Here is a 14,170-nt window from a genome sequence, read left to right as displayed (position 1 = left end):
GTGTTTGAGTTCAATATTGACAAATTAAACTTAATTAGCATACTCAAAAAAATACAAAGTACTGGAGTAACTGACTGGATCATGCGGCATGTCTGGAGAACATGGATAGGCGACATTTCGGGTCGAGACCCTTCGTCAGATTGATTGTGGAGGGGGGGGGAGAAAGCTTGATAAGCCGAGAGGCAGGACAAAGTGTGGCAGGCCATAGGATGACATAACAAGGGCCTGCCACACTTTGACCTGCTTTTCTCTTTTTCCAGTTTTCTTCTACCCCTTACAGTCAGTCTAAAGAAGGTTCTCGATCCAAAACCTTGTCTATCCATGTTCTCCAGAGATGCTGTTTGACCTGCTGAGTTACTCCAGTACTTTGTGCCCTTTTGTGAATCTGCAATTCTTTGTTTCTACATTTTGGTTAGTATACTGTTTCCCTATGCAGATTGCATATTCGAGAGACAGTGGATGGTATTTATTTACATTTTAACATCTTTACCTGGACAAAATACAGCAAAGGCTTCATTTGAGTGAGATAACCAATTGAAGCAATTAGTCTTTGCCTTTTCCCTTTTTTTTAAAGAAGTTTCACAATTGCCGCTACACATATTTCCATCCTTTGACAATGTCTGTGGCATGAGAGGATTGAAAAATGACAGTGAGAATCCATCTCATTCCTACCTTGGTAGGTTAAAGTGAATAGGATATAGTTGATCAAGATTTTGCAGTTTAACTGCTTAGAGAAAGTTAGGCCCCTTAATATAGTCCCAGAAAAGAGATAATTTCCAAAGCTGAGTGTTTTGACTTCATAATATCACTCCTCTCTTTTATTAAGCAGATATTTATTAAAAACTATGCCTGCATCTTCCAACTACACACAACTTTTTTTTTAATGGGCAGTCCTTTCCTTTGATCTTCTCTTTCCTTTCATGCCTTTCATGTCTTTAAATCATATCTTTGAATCTCACGAAGTCAATTTACTTCAAAGCTCATACCTTCTGCGTCCTATTTTGTCTTTTACCTTTGTGAAAATGCTCACAGTTTCTCATCACATGTCAAGCTGGAAAAAGTGGCTGGGTCTCAATTTACAAGACTTTGTATGGCAGCAGGATCTTGACAAAAGCAAGCCAGTAAATGGGCCAAAAAAACTACCGAGAACACCTTTGGTGACTGCTAAGCCATCCTCCCAGCCTAGTCATTTGTCAAAGCTATCAGAATGCTTTGAAATGCCTAATATTCTTAAGCATCCAAAGATTATTAAAAATGAAATAAGCAAATTAAAAAAAGATTATACATTTAAAAAGGAATAAGAAATATAGAGCAATAAGAACTGAATAGAAATAAAAAGAACTATAAATCAGCTAATAACATGTAAAAACGTTCAAATAATTTTGAACAGTTACAGCAAATGCAGGTAATTAATGTAACTTATTCTTATTAACTTCCCTGAAGAAGGGCCCTGACCCGAAACATCACCTACTCATGTGTTTCAGAGATGCTGTCTGGCCCACAGAGTTACTCCAGCATGTTGTGTCTTTTATTTACTTTTTTCCTTATACCAGTAGAGCTGATTGAATCAAATTTAGTTGGGCATCCATTGTCAGGTTTAACTTGGCACAGAGCCTATGAACGAATTCTCCACACAAATGCTGGGGAATATCAGCAAGTTCACACTCCCAATGGTAGACTTAATGACAGATTTGCCACAGGAACCCGTCAACAAGATTGAGAATTCTGTATTTGGTGCAAATACACTGGCCCGCAGACTTACTGGTGTTTATGAGTATAAACACGAGCAGTAGGATTCAGTGCAAAGTTTCCTAACAGTAAGAACGATGACTGTATAATATTAAATGTGTGAGTAATTCAAATAGTTGAAATAGTAAAGCAGGAATGGAGGGAATCATTCCCCTCCTAAAAATAAAATACTGCATGTGTTGGAAAGCTGAAAACAATCGACAGGTCATTCAGCAGCAGAATGGCTAGCAAAACCAACGTGAGTTCTGAAGAAGGGCAATATCCAAACTTTTATATTTCCTTTCGTTCTGTAGATGCTGCCCACTTTGCAGAATATTTGAAGGGTTTTCTAAGTGCTTTTTAAATTATGACGAGTTAATTGTTTGTTTTTAAGTAGGCCCATTTAACGATTTTTTAGATTCAGTAATTATTTATTACTAAAACACTGCCATGTCTCTGTGCCATGGTTTTGAAGGTATGCTCTAAATTTTTAGATCTGTTGTAGCATGTTCTCGGACCAATTGAATCCACAATCAAGAAACTATAAGAATACAAAGAAAAAAATGCTGCAAATACTGGAAATGTTTAAAACTGAATATTATGGATATTCCTGGTCATTGTGCAATTTCAGTCCATCTGCCTCTTCAGCATTTCCAAGGGTTTAAGAACAGTGGTCATTGGAAGTTCTCTGCAACTGCATCCTGCTGTCCCCATACATTCAGACAGTATACTTAATTAACAATGTGGTATTAAGGTCCCACAAATCAGTTCATATAGTTGATTCAACCTCAACCCATATCATATCATATATTAAAGAGTTCCCCCATCATAGAGGCTAAAGTCCATATTTATAAATGTCACATTCATAATTTTGTTTCTGAGTTTTTGTGTGAACATCAGTATAAGATATGATTTCCTTTTTAATGAAATAGAGGGTTTTGCTGTGAATATATTCTGAATTTATGTATCTGAGAAATGCCACAGACATAACAACTCTCCTGCAGTTTCCTTAAAGTATTCAACAAGTGTAATATTTGACCCAGAAGTGTTAAGATTCACCTACATAATTGGAGAAAAGTCTTTGGGGAAGGACAATTCGGCCAAAGTTAATGCATAATTCTATGTGTTGAGATCAATATAAAAAACACTATTGTTAGCGTTTGGTTTAAATGTAGGTTGAATCATCATTTTTTCTGATATTTTCTTGGTAACTAACAATAGTCCAAATTAGATGGTGTATTTTGAAGTGTTCCTTCCACACAGAAAATATTATATTACTGTGCATTAATAAAAAATATTTTAAATCCATGGATGAAATGTAAAATGCAATAGTGATCATTCAGTTAACCTATACAAAATGTTTAGGAGGCATTTAGTATAGCTGGTAAGATGACCAACCTTAAAAAAGCTTAATTGTTATCAAATCACCCTGTAACAGCAATTTTGTTTGATCAAAGACTGCTTTATTAAGGATTTGACCCTTTGAGATGTATAGTAATTTGCATCTAATGATTAAAGTATGATCACACAGTGAAGGATACCTCTGTAATCTTTTTGAAGGCTGTTGGAGAAAGCACTTAGGAAGATGAGATCAGATACAAATCACTTTAGCAGTTTTACTGCAGCAAGTAAACAACCCAGAAATTTGTGCTTAGAAAATGTATCAGTTCCTGTGCATGGTAGCTTAACAATTTCAACATAGTTTTCTGCCTCACATGTAACTCCAAAATTAGTAGAATCTGTGCCAGTCAAATCATTACTAACATTTGAAAAAAAACTTCCAAGTTGTTCAGGTGGCCCAAGTAAACAACCTAGACAGTTAGCTGCTATATACTGACATAGTGAAGCTACACCATATATATACTACAGGTGTTAACATCGATCATTAATAAAATATGAACATGACATTTTTCTTCAGCATGATGATGTTGAGTATTGTTGGTGATGCACTTACCCAGGCAAGTGGAGCAGTATTTTCTCGAAAACCAGACAAATACGCTGAGATTTTTACATATTTCGGTGGCAGTTTTAAGAAGTGCTAGACTAAATGGGACCCGTTGGTCACCCACACGGGAGGGCTGGTCACCCAACGCAATATTATACCTCTCCACCAATTCCAATATTGCTGAGCGGGGGGCTTTCTGTTGCGTTAGTATGGGTGTTGTGGGCCGAAGGGTCTGGTTTCCAGAGAAACTGCCAGATATTGTGCCCAAAACAGGTGCAGACTCTGTGAGAGAGAAGGGGGAGAGGGTGGACTGAATGGATTATTGGACTGGCAGTTCAGTGAGTCATGGCTGGATGGCTGGCAGTTCGCTTACTCAGGGCTGGTGGGCTGGCAGGCTGGCAGTGCAGTCACTCATGGCTGGTGGGCTGGCAGTAGACTTCCTCACGACTGGTGAGCTGGCAGTGCAGTCACTCACGGCTGGTGGGCTGGCAGGTCAGCCACTTACAGCTGGTGAGCTGGCAGTCACTTACTCACGGCTGGTGGGCTGGCAGTGCAGTCACTCACGGCTGCTGGGCTGGCAGTTCAGTCACTTACAGCTGGTGGGCTGGCAGTTCAGTCACTTACAGCTGGTGGGCTGGCAGTGCAGTCACTCACAGCTGGTGGGCTGGCAGTTCACTCACTCACGGCTGGTGGGCTGGCAGTGCAGTCACTCACGGTTGGTGGGTTAGCAGTTCAGTCACTTACAGCTGGTGGGCTGGCAGTTCACTTACTCACAGCTGGTGGGCTGGCAGTGCAGTCAGTCACGGCTGGTGTGGTGGCAGTTCATTCAGTCACCCCTCCTCCCTTCATCCCCCCACTCTTCTCATTGCCATTCCCCTCCCCCCCACGCATTCAGCCCATCTCCCGACAACCTCCCTTCATGCACTCTTAGCGGCTCTTCCACAGAGCAGCCATTCCTGCCTATTAAGTTCCCATTGTGATGAAGAACACGCAGGCATGAAAAGTGGAAAAAGGATTTATTACATTTTAAATGTGAATGACTTAAAATATAAGAACAATTTAAATGTTAAAGATGAGAATTATTAAGTTCTTTCTTGTTGTGTCTCTTGTGTTCTGCTGCTCACTGCCTCTTGATGGCTATTTGCTGTTGATAAAAAAAGAGACAATTTTAAAATAGAGAGATTGAGTGATTAGAATTTGTTGTAATTCTCAATCCTCTGGTCTCACTGAAGAATTTGTGCAAAACATTTTTTTGAGGCGGGGCTGTCGGGGTGGGGTGGGGGGTGGCAAACGAGGGGGACGGCTTCAGGCGGGAGCTCACGTGGACTGATGAGGGAGGGGGTGTCCTGCAGCGGGAGATAGGGGCGGCTTCAGGAGGGGGAGCCTATAGCCAGGCGGAGGGCAGCGTCTTGAGGTGGGGATGCCAGTGGGGGGGGGGCGGTGAACGACCCACTCAAGGCCTCTGGACTCACTGCCTTGGAACTAATTCATGGTCTCTGCACTGACCCACTCACTCAATCATGGCCTCTGGACTGACATACTGAATCACGGCTTGTGGACTGACTGACTAATGCCCGACTTCTGGAGTCATGTCCGACTTTTGTAAACTGAAAACTGTAACATCCACATTGAGGAACAGCTTCTTCCTGACAGCCATCAGGCTACTAAACATAACGAATAAGCCTTGAACTACAAAATACTATTATTCGTACTATTTGTTGACCACACACACACCCTCCACCTCACACAGACACTCACATACACACAGACTCTCTCACACAGACTCTCTCACACAGACTCTCTCACACAGACTCTACATCACACACACACACACACACACACACACACTCACACACACACACACACACTCACACTCACACTCACACTCACACTCACACTCACACACACACACACACACACCCAATACTAAAATGCCAAGTAACTTCAGAACGTGGTAAAACATAGTGTGTAAACCGAATGATTCAAACGTTTAAAGTCTCCTGTAGAGGCTGCTGCTTCTGAAGCAAAAAACGTGTTTTAAATAACGTCCAACAAACACACTCACCATAGACAGAGCAGTCAGCTCTCTTGAATTATTCAACAACGTCTTCACTATGCCTTCTGCAGTCAGCGCCATCTTGCCACGAACCGGAAATGACGCACTCAGCTCCATCTTGCCGGAAATGACGTTATCGGCGCCATCTTGCCACTAAGCGGAAGTCACGGAATGAGCGCCAATCACAGTCCTGATCTAATAAAATGTTTATTCACGCTTTATCCATCCGAAAACTGTTGCAACGATTTTAAAAACCAAGACAGGCAATTTGGCAACCACTTTACAATCAATCCATTTTCTGAACACAAACTTTTTAAAAGGCAAGGCAAACAATTTGGCAACCACTTTACAACCAATCCGTTTTCTGAACACAAACTTTTTAAAAGGCAAGGCAAACAATTTGGCAGCCACTTTACAATCAATCCATTTTCTGAACACAAACTTTTTAAAAGGCAAGGCAAGGCAAACAATTTGGCAGCCACTTTGCAAACAATCCATTTTCTGAACACTTTTTAAAAGGCAAGGCAAACAATTTGGCAGCCACATTACAATCAATCTATTTTCTGAACACAAACTTTTTAAAAGGCAGGGCAAACAATTTGGCAGCCACTTTGCAACCAATCCATTTTCTAAACACAAACTTTTTAAAAGGCAAGGCAAACAATTTGGCGGCCACTTTACAATCAATCCATTTTCTGAACACTTTTTAAAAGGCAAGGCAAACAATTTGGCAGCCACTTTGCAACCAATCCATTCTCTGAACACTTTTTAAAAGGCAAGGCAAACAATTTGGGAGCCACTTTACAGCCAATCCATTTTCTGAACACTTTTTAAAAGGCAAGGCAAACAATTTGGCAACCACTTTACAACCAATTCATTTTCTGAACACTTTTTAAAAGCCAAGGCAAACAATTTGGCAACCACTTTACAACCACATCGAGGGGACTCACCATCGAGTAGACGTGCGTTCAGTGTTATTCGCAGCTCAGGGAGCCGTGACCCTCTCGCTTCCACCATCTCGAAGAGACTGAGTGAGGCACGAGACTTCCGGGTTTTATAGTCCCTCCCCCCTGCCGTCAGCAGGAGCAGCAGAGAGAATGTTGATATTTTTAAAAACATTAATAACTCTCTGATTTTTCATCGATGGGAAAAATCCTCTGGTCCAGTCCGGCGGAGGTTGCATCTGAGCAAGGTGGCCAAAAATGACGGTCGTAAGTGGCGGCGTTCCCTCGGAAATCACGAAACAGAAAGAGAAAGTGGTCTAGATCTTAGTTTTAGTAATATAGATATCTATATTACTAAAAGTCTGATCTTGACTGCTTTTGGCCCACTGTGTTGCGGTTTCTGAGAGAACGCCGCCACCTACGGCCGACATTAATGGCCACCTTGCTCAGAGCCCCCCTCCGCCTTCCGGGACCAGAGGATTTTTCCCATCGATGACAAATCAGAGAGATGTTAATGTTTTAAAAAAAATCCCCATTCTCTCTACTGGCGGCAGGGGGGACGGAGAAGGGACTATAAAACCTGGAAGTGTCGTGCCTCACTCATTCTCTGCCAGACCCAGAAAGCGAGAGGGTCACGCCTCTGAGCTGTGAATAACACTGAACGCACGTCTACTCCACGGTGAATCCCCTCGATATGGCTGCTGCAAAATTGTTTGCCTTTTTATTTAAAGTTTGTGTTCCCAAAATGAATTTTGGATGTCAGGTGGCTGCTGCCCAATTGTTTGCCTCGCCTTTTTTTAAAAGTTTGTGTTCACAAAATGGATTTTGGTTGTCAGGTGGCTGCTGCCAAATTGTTTGCCTTGGCTTTTTAAATCGTTGCAACAGTTGGCTGCCAGCCCAAGAATCCATTCGGCCCACTATGTCTATACTAGCCCTATGGAAACCAGTACCTTTGGCCCGCAACACCCATATTAGCACAACAGAAAGCCCCCCACCCACTGGCGAGCAATATTGGAATTGGTGGAGAGGTGGAATATTGCATTGGTGACCAGCCCTCCCATGTGATGCTGGAACCCAACGGGTCCCACTTAGTCTAGTAGATAATAGAGTTAGCAGGCATTTTACCTACCAGTGGGCCTTCTAGGTCGTGAAACTCCAATGAGCCAATCAAAATGTCCGGTCAGTGAAGGACATGGCCTATGGCTGCCTTTGACTGCCGTAAGTAAATAGCGACCCCACTCCACTGCTCTTCAACGAAACAGCGACCTATTTTTAGTCGAAGCCGGTTTTAATCATGATGAAAAAAAAGCAGCAACCTAGATGAAGCCTCGACCACATGGGAACCACTTTAGACAATTATGGAGAGTGACCAAAACCTCCTGTGACCTTGTGGCGACCTTTCAGCGACCTTGGGTGGCGGGCAAAGTCACCAGAGGTTGCTGTGGAAGTCTCCTAAGTGGGACAGGCCCTTTAATGTCTGCCGAGCTTCACAGCTTTATGGCTCTGGCTTCTTAAAAGTTGTATCCACTCCTTCTTCCCCCTTCTCCCCCTCTCCCCCCCTCTTTTAAAGCACTTACCATACACTGTGCTTTTTAGCTTCTTAATTACAGCGCCAACCTTCCTGTTCATCGCGGTGTGTGTCTGTATCACATTGGCTTTGCACCGTGTGAATTTCACTCAGGCAGCGCTCCCCCCCACTTGCCCTGTCCCCTTACAAGACTACTTCAGAGAGCAGTTAAGTGTCGAACACATTGCTGAGAATCTGAAGCCAGGCTAAATGAGGATGGAAGATATTGTTTCCAAAACAAGATAGGTTTTTAGTGTCACTCCTGTAGTTTCAATGTCACTATTACTGCAACTAGGTTTGCAAAAAATCTATGGTTATTTATTGGCATTTAAATTTGGTTTAAATTTCAACTACTTTTTCAAGATAGTTAGCCTCGACATCTCTTTTACTAGTGTGGAAAGTTAACCATTGATCTGTTATTCCCACAAAGGTCAAAAATATGATTTAGATGAAGATTTAATTATTTAGAGTGCTGAATCTGGGAGGTTGATATCTGGAAACACCATCTTGTGGAATGCAGACTATTCTGATTCTGAATCTTGTATGAATCAGTGATAAAACTGTCAGGGAACGAAGACCCAGTGAATGCTCGTTAATGAGCAAACAGCTGCTCATTGAAAGTTGATTTTATACATGCTGATTCAACAAATGCTCATGGCATAAATGCTGAGTCAATAGGAATGTGAGTACATTAGTATCATTGGCTGCTGACTCAGCTAATGCTGTCCACATGTATAATGATTACTACTGAACCATTAAATACATAGTCCGCTATCGTGGCAGCGAACAGGCTAGGATGTTGAGCTATAGAGGTTTACAGCACAAATTGAGTATTTTCCGCCCATCAGGCCACAAATCACAAAAAGCATTCCACCTCATACTGAACCATGGAATCACTCAAATTAATTATCCTTTGTGTTCGCTTACTGAGTCAAAAAATATGGAACTGCAGACACTGTTTTCCAAAATTGGACACAAATTACCAGTGGGTCAGGCTGCATACCTGGATAAGTCCTATTTATGTTGACTGGCTTGCTGAGTTACTCCAGCACTTTGAATCATGTGAAGCTTGTGAAGTGTCCAAAATCCGTCCAGGCTACATTGAATGATCTACCTTTATTGTCCCCTCCTCTCTAAAAAAAACTCTATTAAGTCAGTTAGTCCCAAACATTCCAACAAATTTGTGACTGATCCTAACCTTTTCCTCTCTAAATACTGACATTTTAACTCCCAAGTCTTTTTTCCAGTAACATTTCCACCACTTACAATAGCATGTCCGCCTGATATCAGTGTCCACCCTGCATTCACTTGTACATCAAAGAATTTAGGTCGCAACTTTTTACTTTTTAAATAAATGATCCACATGAGGTATCTTCCATTCCTCTGGAGCTAAGTGCAGTTGAAGAAGAATGGAAAGTGATAACATGGTTTACACTAATTCCTTTCATACTATTTTTCTGTGTATCCAATAGGACTAATAACATCTACCATTATCTATATTAAGATCGTTCCACTAGCATATTTTTAGAACACCAAAGGATTTCCTTGAGTTTAGCTGCTAACATTTTTCAAGCACAATTTTACTTCCTAATTTTCTTCTGCCGTTCAATCCTGTATGCTCAAGAGGATTTGACTAGAACTCTTGATATTTGTTATAATTTTCATTTTTTATAGCCTTATTAGCGCGTATTATTTAGTATCTTCATGGAAATTTGCATTTGAGAATTCCTCTTTTTCTTTTACTGGGAACATCATCATCTCCTTCTTGAGTGCCCCCTGCTGCTCTGACACTGATTTATTTTCAAATATCTATTTTCCAGTCCACTTTTATCATATCATAATCCAACCTAGTAAAATTGCCTTATCCCAATGTAAAACTTAATCTTTCAGTAACTATACTAAACTTAATCAAAGCTCCCAGAGGAGGCAGGTACAATTATAGTGTTTTAAAAACATTTGGACATGTACTTGGATAGGAAGGGCACGAAGGAATATGGGCCTATGGTAAACAATGGGATTAGCGAAGATAGTTACCTTACAGAGTATGGACAATGTTGGCTGCAAGGACCTGTTTTTGCACTTTTTGCTTTTATGAATCCCTACTTCCAGAAAACTTTGCTTTGAGAAATAGAAACAAGAGTTGTCCAGTCACCTTTAAGATTACTCTGCCATCTAACTAGGTCAGGTGAGAGACTGGTGATGTTGAGTGTGAAGGGGTCGGAGGGGAGTGCCTTAGGACGTGGATCTATCATGGCATGAGGAAGATCAGTAGATAGGGGTTGAGGTTTGAGGCTTGGGTACATTGGTGGGTTAGTAAGGAGACTGGTATGTGAGGAGAGATCAGTGTTCTGCAGTAGGTGGGGGCTTTGGTGTTGTGGAAGTGGTGGGAGACTTTGACGGTTGAAGGATAAAAAGGATGGAATTTGCTTTGTGGTGTTTCAGTCGGACATCCGTCTTGAGGCACTAAGCTGAGAATCCTTCTGCGTTCTTAGGTAAACCTAAAGGATCCCAGGACACTATTTGAGAAAGAAGCTTATAATTGCTGAGCTGGTCACCAGATGTTCGCGGGTGGTTGCCGGGTAGTCGCCTTCATGGTTGTGAGCAGTTCCCACATTCTGGGAACTAGTCGCGGCCTCATGATGGTCGTGCAAATGTTTCAGCATGTTGAGAAATTAGCGCTGACCAGAATTAAGCCGCCATGGAAAGTAGCGAGAATTCTCGTGCCGTAGGTGGGTCGCCAGGCGGTCCTAGTGGGTCGCCAGGAGGTTAAAGGTTCTCGTAGGTTGTAGCTGGTGCTGACCGGTGAATTTCATTGGCTCATTGGGAAACAAAACGTAAGCAGTGGTTTTCAGAACCAAGGATAACCGACCGGTAATGTTAATGTCCGCCGAGCTTCACAGCCATGTATCTCTGGCTTCTTAAAAGTAGTCTCCACTCCTTCTCCCCCCCCTTCTCCCCCCCCCTTCTCCCCCTTCTCCCCCTTCTCCCCACTTTCTCCCCCTTCTTCCCCCCCCCTACCCCCCTCTTTTAAAGTACTTACGTGACCCTTCCGTGTACACTGTGCTTTCATTGTCTTAATTACAGTGCCACCTTCCTGTTCATCGCTGTGTGTGTCTGCATCACATTGGCTTTGCTCCGCATGAATTTCACTCAGACAGTGCTCCCCCTGCTTGCCCTGTCCCCTGCCTGCATAATGGGCTGGTGAAGGAAGTGTGTTTGTGTGTGTTCCATTCTGACAATCGCCGTTCCAGTCGCTGGTTTTTCAGTCGCCGGTTGGTGAAGGAAGTAATGTGTATGTTCCACTTTCGACAGTCGCCGGCAGTCGCCTGAAAACTCGCCTAAGAGGGACAGGCCCATAAAGATATACTAAAACATACATTTAACTACAGACTAAAAACAACAAAAGAAGAATAGGACGAGAGACTGTTGACGAGACTGCCATCGTACGGCGCCACCCAGTTACTTATTCTCTTGACTAATTGCAGAATAATATATCTGTTTTTGTTGATATTTGGAGCGCTAACTGTGCATATAGGAAAACATATTACACAATATGTGACATTCTTTTCCATCAGAAGATAGTATTATTTTGTGTTTAGCGAAAACCAAATGGACTGAACATGTGCAAATATGGCTGATTTATTTATTGTGTTAGCCAAATAAATAAAAAAACACCATAAGAAAAGCCAAGATGAGACAGAACAGAAGGAAATATTTGTACATAAGAGAATACTTTGAATTCAGCTTCTAATACATCGATAGAAGAAACTTTACAATGTAACATTTCAAAGATGCTTTACCTATCCAGATTCATTTGTCTGAATTAGAAAGGAATGCCCATTATTATACCAATCTATTTTTTTAGCTTTAGACACTAGTTGTGCATAAAGAATAAAGTGCTACAATATCCTTCATCTAATCAGGGTAAGAGGGTAGTAGCTACAGGGGAAAACTTAGATTGTTTTTTTCTTGAGCTTGGGAGACTGAGGGGAGGTCTGATAAGAATTTGTAAAATGATTAGAAGCATAGATAGGATAGACAGTCTGAACATTCATTTCCAGGGTGAAAATGACAAATGCTAGAGGGCAGTGCTATAAGGTCAGAGCATGTGCAGCCAGATGGGATTAGTTAAGTGGAATTATGTTTGACACAGACATCATGACAAAGGGGCTTGTTCCTGTGCTATATTTTTCTGTTCTTTGAATAATTAAATAACCAAATCCCCTCCGCTGCATCTTTTCCACCCCTTACATTTAATCTTTTTTATATGATTTTCTATCTATCAATATAAATTATTTCAAAAAATAGAAAATAAACCACTTGACTAAACATCGTATCTCTGCTACTTTGTCTCTCTTTGATCAGCATGTGTTAAATCTAAGATATTTGCCTCTCAGTCTTTTGTAATTGTTGATTGAACAGAAGTGGTAATTAGCGGTTTCAAAGTTCAATATGTGCCGCTGCATCTTTATTTTAATTCCCTTCTTTTATTCTCCATTTCTATCTGACACATGTCTCTATCAACACCTGCAAATACATGGACTCTTTAGTTTAGAAAATAAACACAATCTGAATTTTACATCAGTGAACATTTTGTCATCTGAACTTCAGTAAATTTTGAAGATCTTCCCAGGATATGTCAGAAATTGAAACTGACATATCCTGGGACATTAGCTACGAGATATGTTCAAACCACAAATCTTAACAGTGTTTCAAAACTCCAAGGTCATCTTTTTGAGATGGTATGAGGACTTTGGGTGAAATCTTTAATTAAAACATCAAAAGATGCATTAATACAATGAATACATTTAATTGTTTTGGGAAATACAACTTTATTTTAGTTTGGATTTATCATCATTACTTTGGATACTGATTTAACTTCATGAAGAAACAAATTATGAAAACATCTAGAGAGAACGGAAAGTTAGGGTAGCACAGGGGCGCAGCTGGTAGAGCTGTGCCTCACAGCACGAGATACCTAGGTTTGATCCTGACCTCGCGTGCTGTCATGTGGAGATTGTACATTCTCCCTGTTATCACATGGGTTTCCTCTGGGTGCTCCAGTTTCCTTCCAAATACTGATGAAGGGTCTCAACCCAAAACGTAACCTATTCCTTTTCTCCAGAGATGCTGCCTGACACGCTGAGTTACTCAAGCATTTTGTGTCTTATCCTTCCAAAGACGTCAGGGTTTGGAGGTTAATTGGCCTCTGTAAATTGCCACGTTTCGATTCTGTATCTCTAAACTAACTAAATTAAACAGTGCTAAACCAGGAACTAGAAAACTTGATTATGAATTGTAATTGTGAGGTCACATAACTTACACTCAATTGTCATGAAAATTGTGAGAGGGCCACTTACTTATTTTATATTCTGACCATGATGGAGTTCATTTTTAAATACCCGTTGCCACTTCCTGAAAGATTTCAAACCTTTATGAGCAGTTTAAAATTTGAGTAAAATTATTAAGATATTAATATGAAAAGAGCACATCATCAAAAATAACCAGTTAAAGTTATGTTATTAACTTTAATCAAATTTCTGACATATTGTAATAACATGTGATATTGTAATGAGAAATAATTGACAACTTCTGGAACATCTTATTACTGATCTTAAAAGCTTTATGGAATTATATTAAAAGGGTTGTCAGGACTTGAAGTTCAGTTAGTTCATTTTCCAACCAAAAGTCATAAATTACCTTTTATGGCATTAAAATGGTTATCAAATATTAAATTATATTGGAGCATAAAATTATGATGTTGCGAAAACAGCAATATCTATTAGTTCTGAACCTGAACCATTAACTGTTTTTGTTTCCACAGATGTTGCCTGTCAGGCTAAGTGTTTTTAGCATTTTGGGGGGTTTATTTCAGATTTCCAGCATCTGCTGGGTTTTTTTTTTCCTTTTCAATATTTATTGATGCCGAA

At 40.8% G+C, this 14,170-nt stretch overlaps 1 protein-coding gene and 1 long non-coding RNA gene across 2 annotated transcripts in view; one reads left to right on the top strand and one right to left on the bottom strand.

Annotated features, from left to right (window-relative positions):
• LOC129698047 (uncharacterized) overlaps nucleotides 1-14,170 on the top strand; it is a 186,452-nt gene that overhangs the window by 137,648 nt on the left and 34,634 nt on the right. The gene's annotated exons all lie outside the window — the stretch shown is intronic.
• LOC129698051 (uncharacterized) lies at nucleotides 4,710-10,408 on the bottom strand. Its single transcript, XR_008723611.1, has 3 exons — nucleotides 8,251-10,408; nucleotides 5,739-5,924; nucleotides 4,710-4,817 (listed from the first exon to the last, which is right to left on the bottom strand). It is a non-coding gene; the product is annotated as an uncharacterized LOC129698051 (long non-coding RNA).

This window comes from Leucoraja erinacea, chromosome 6 (assembly GCF_028641065.1).
Source record: "Leucoraja erinacea ecotype New England chromosome 6, Leri_hhj_1, whole genome shotgun sequence".
In the NCBI taxonomy this organism is placed as follows: domain Eukaryota; kingdom Metazoa; phylum Chordata; class Chondrichthyes; order Rajiformes; family Rajidae; genus Leucoraja; species Leucoraja erinaceus.
Note: the sequence above shows the minus strand (reverse complement) of the source record. Positions and strands in the feature narration are given on the sequence as shown.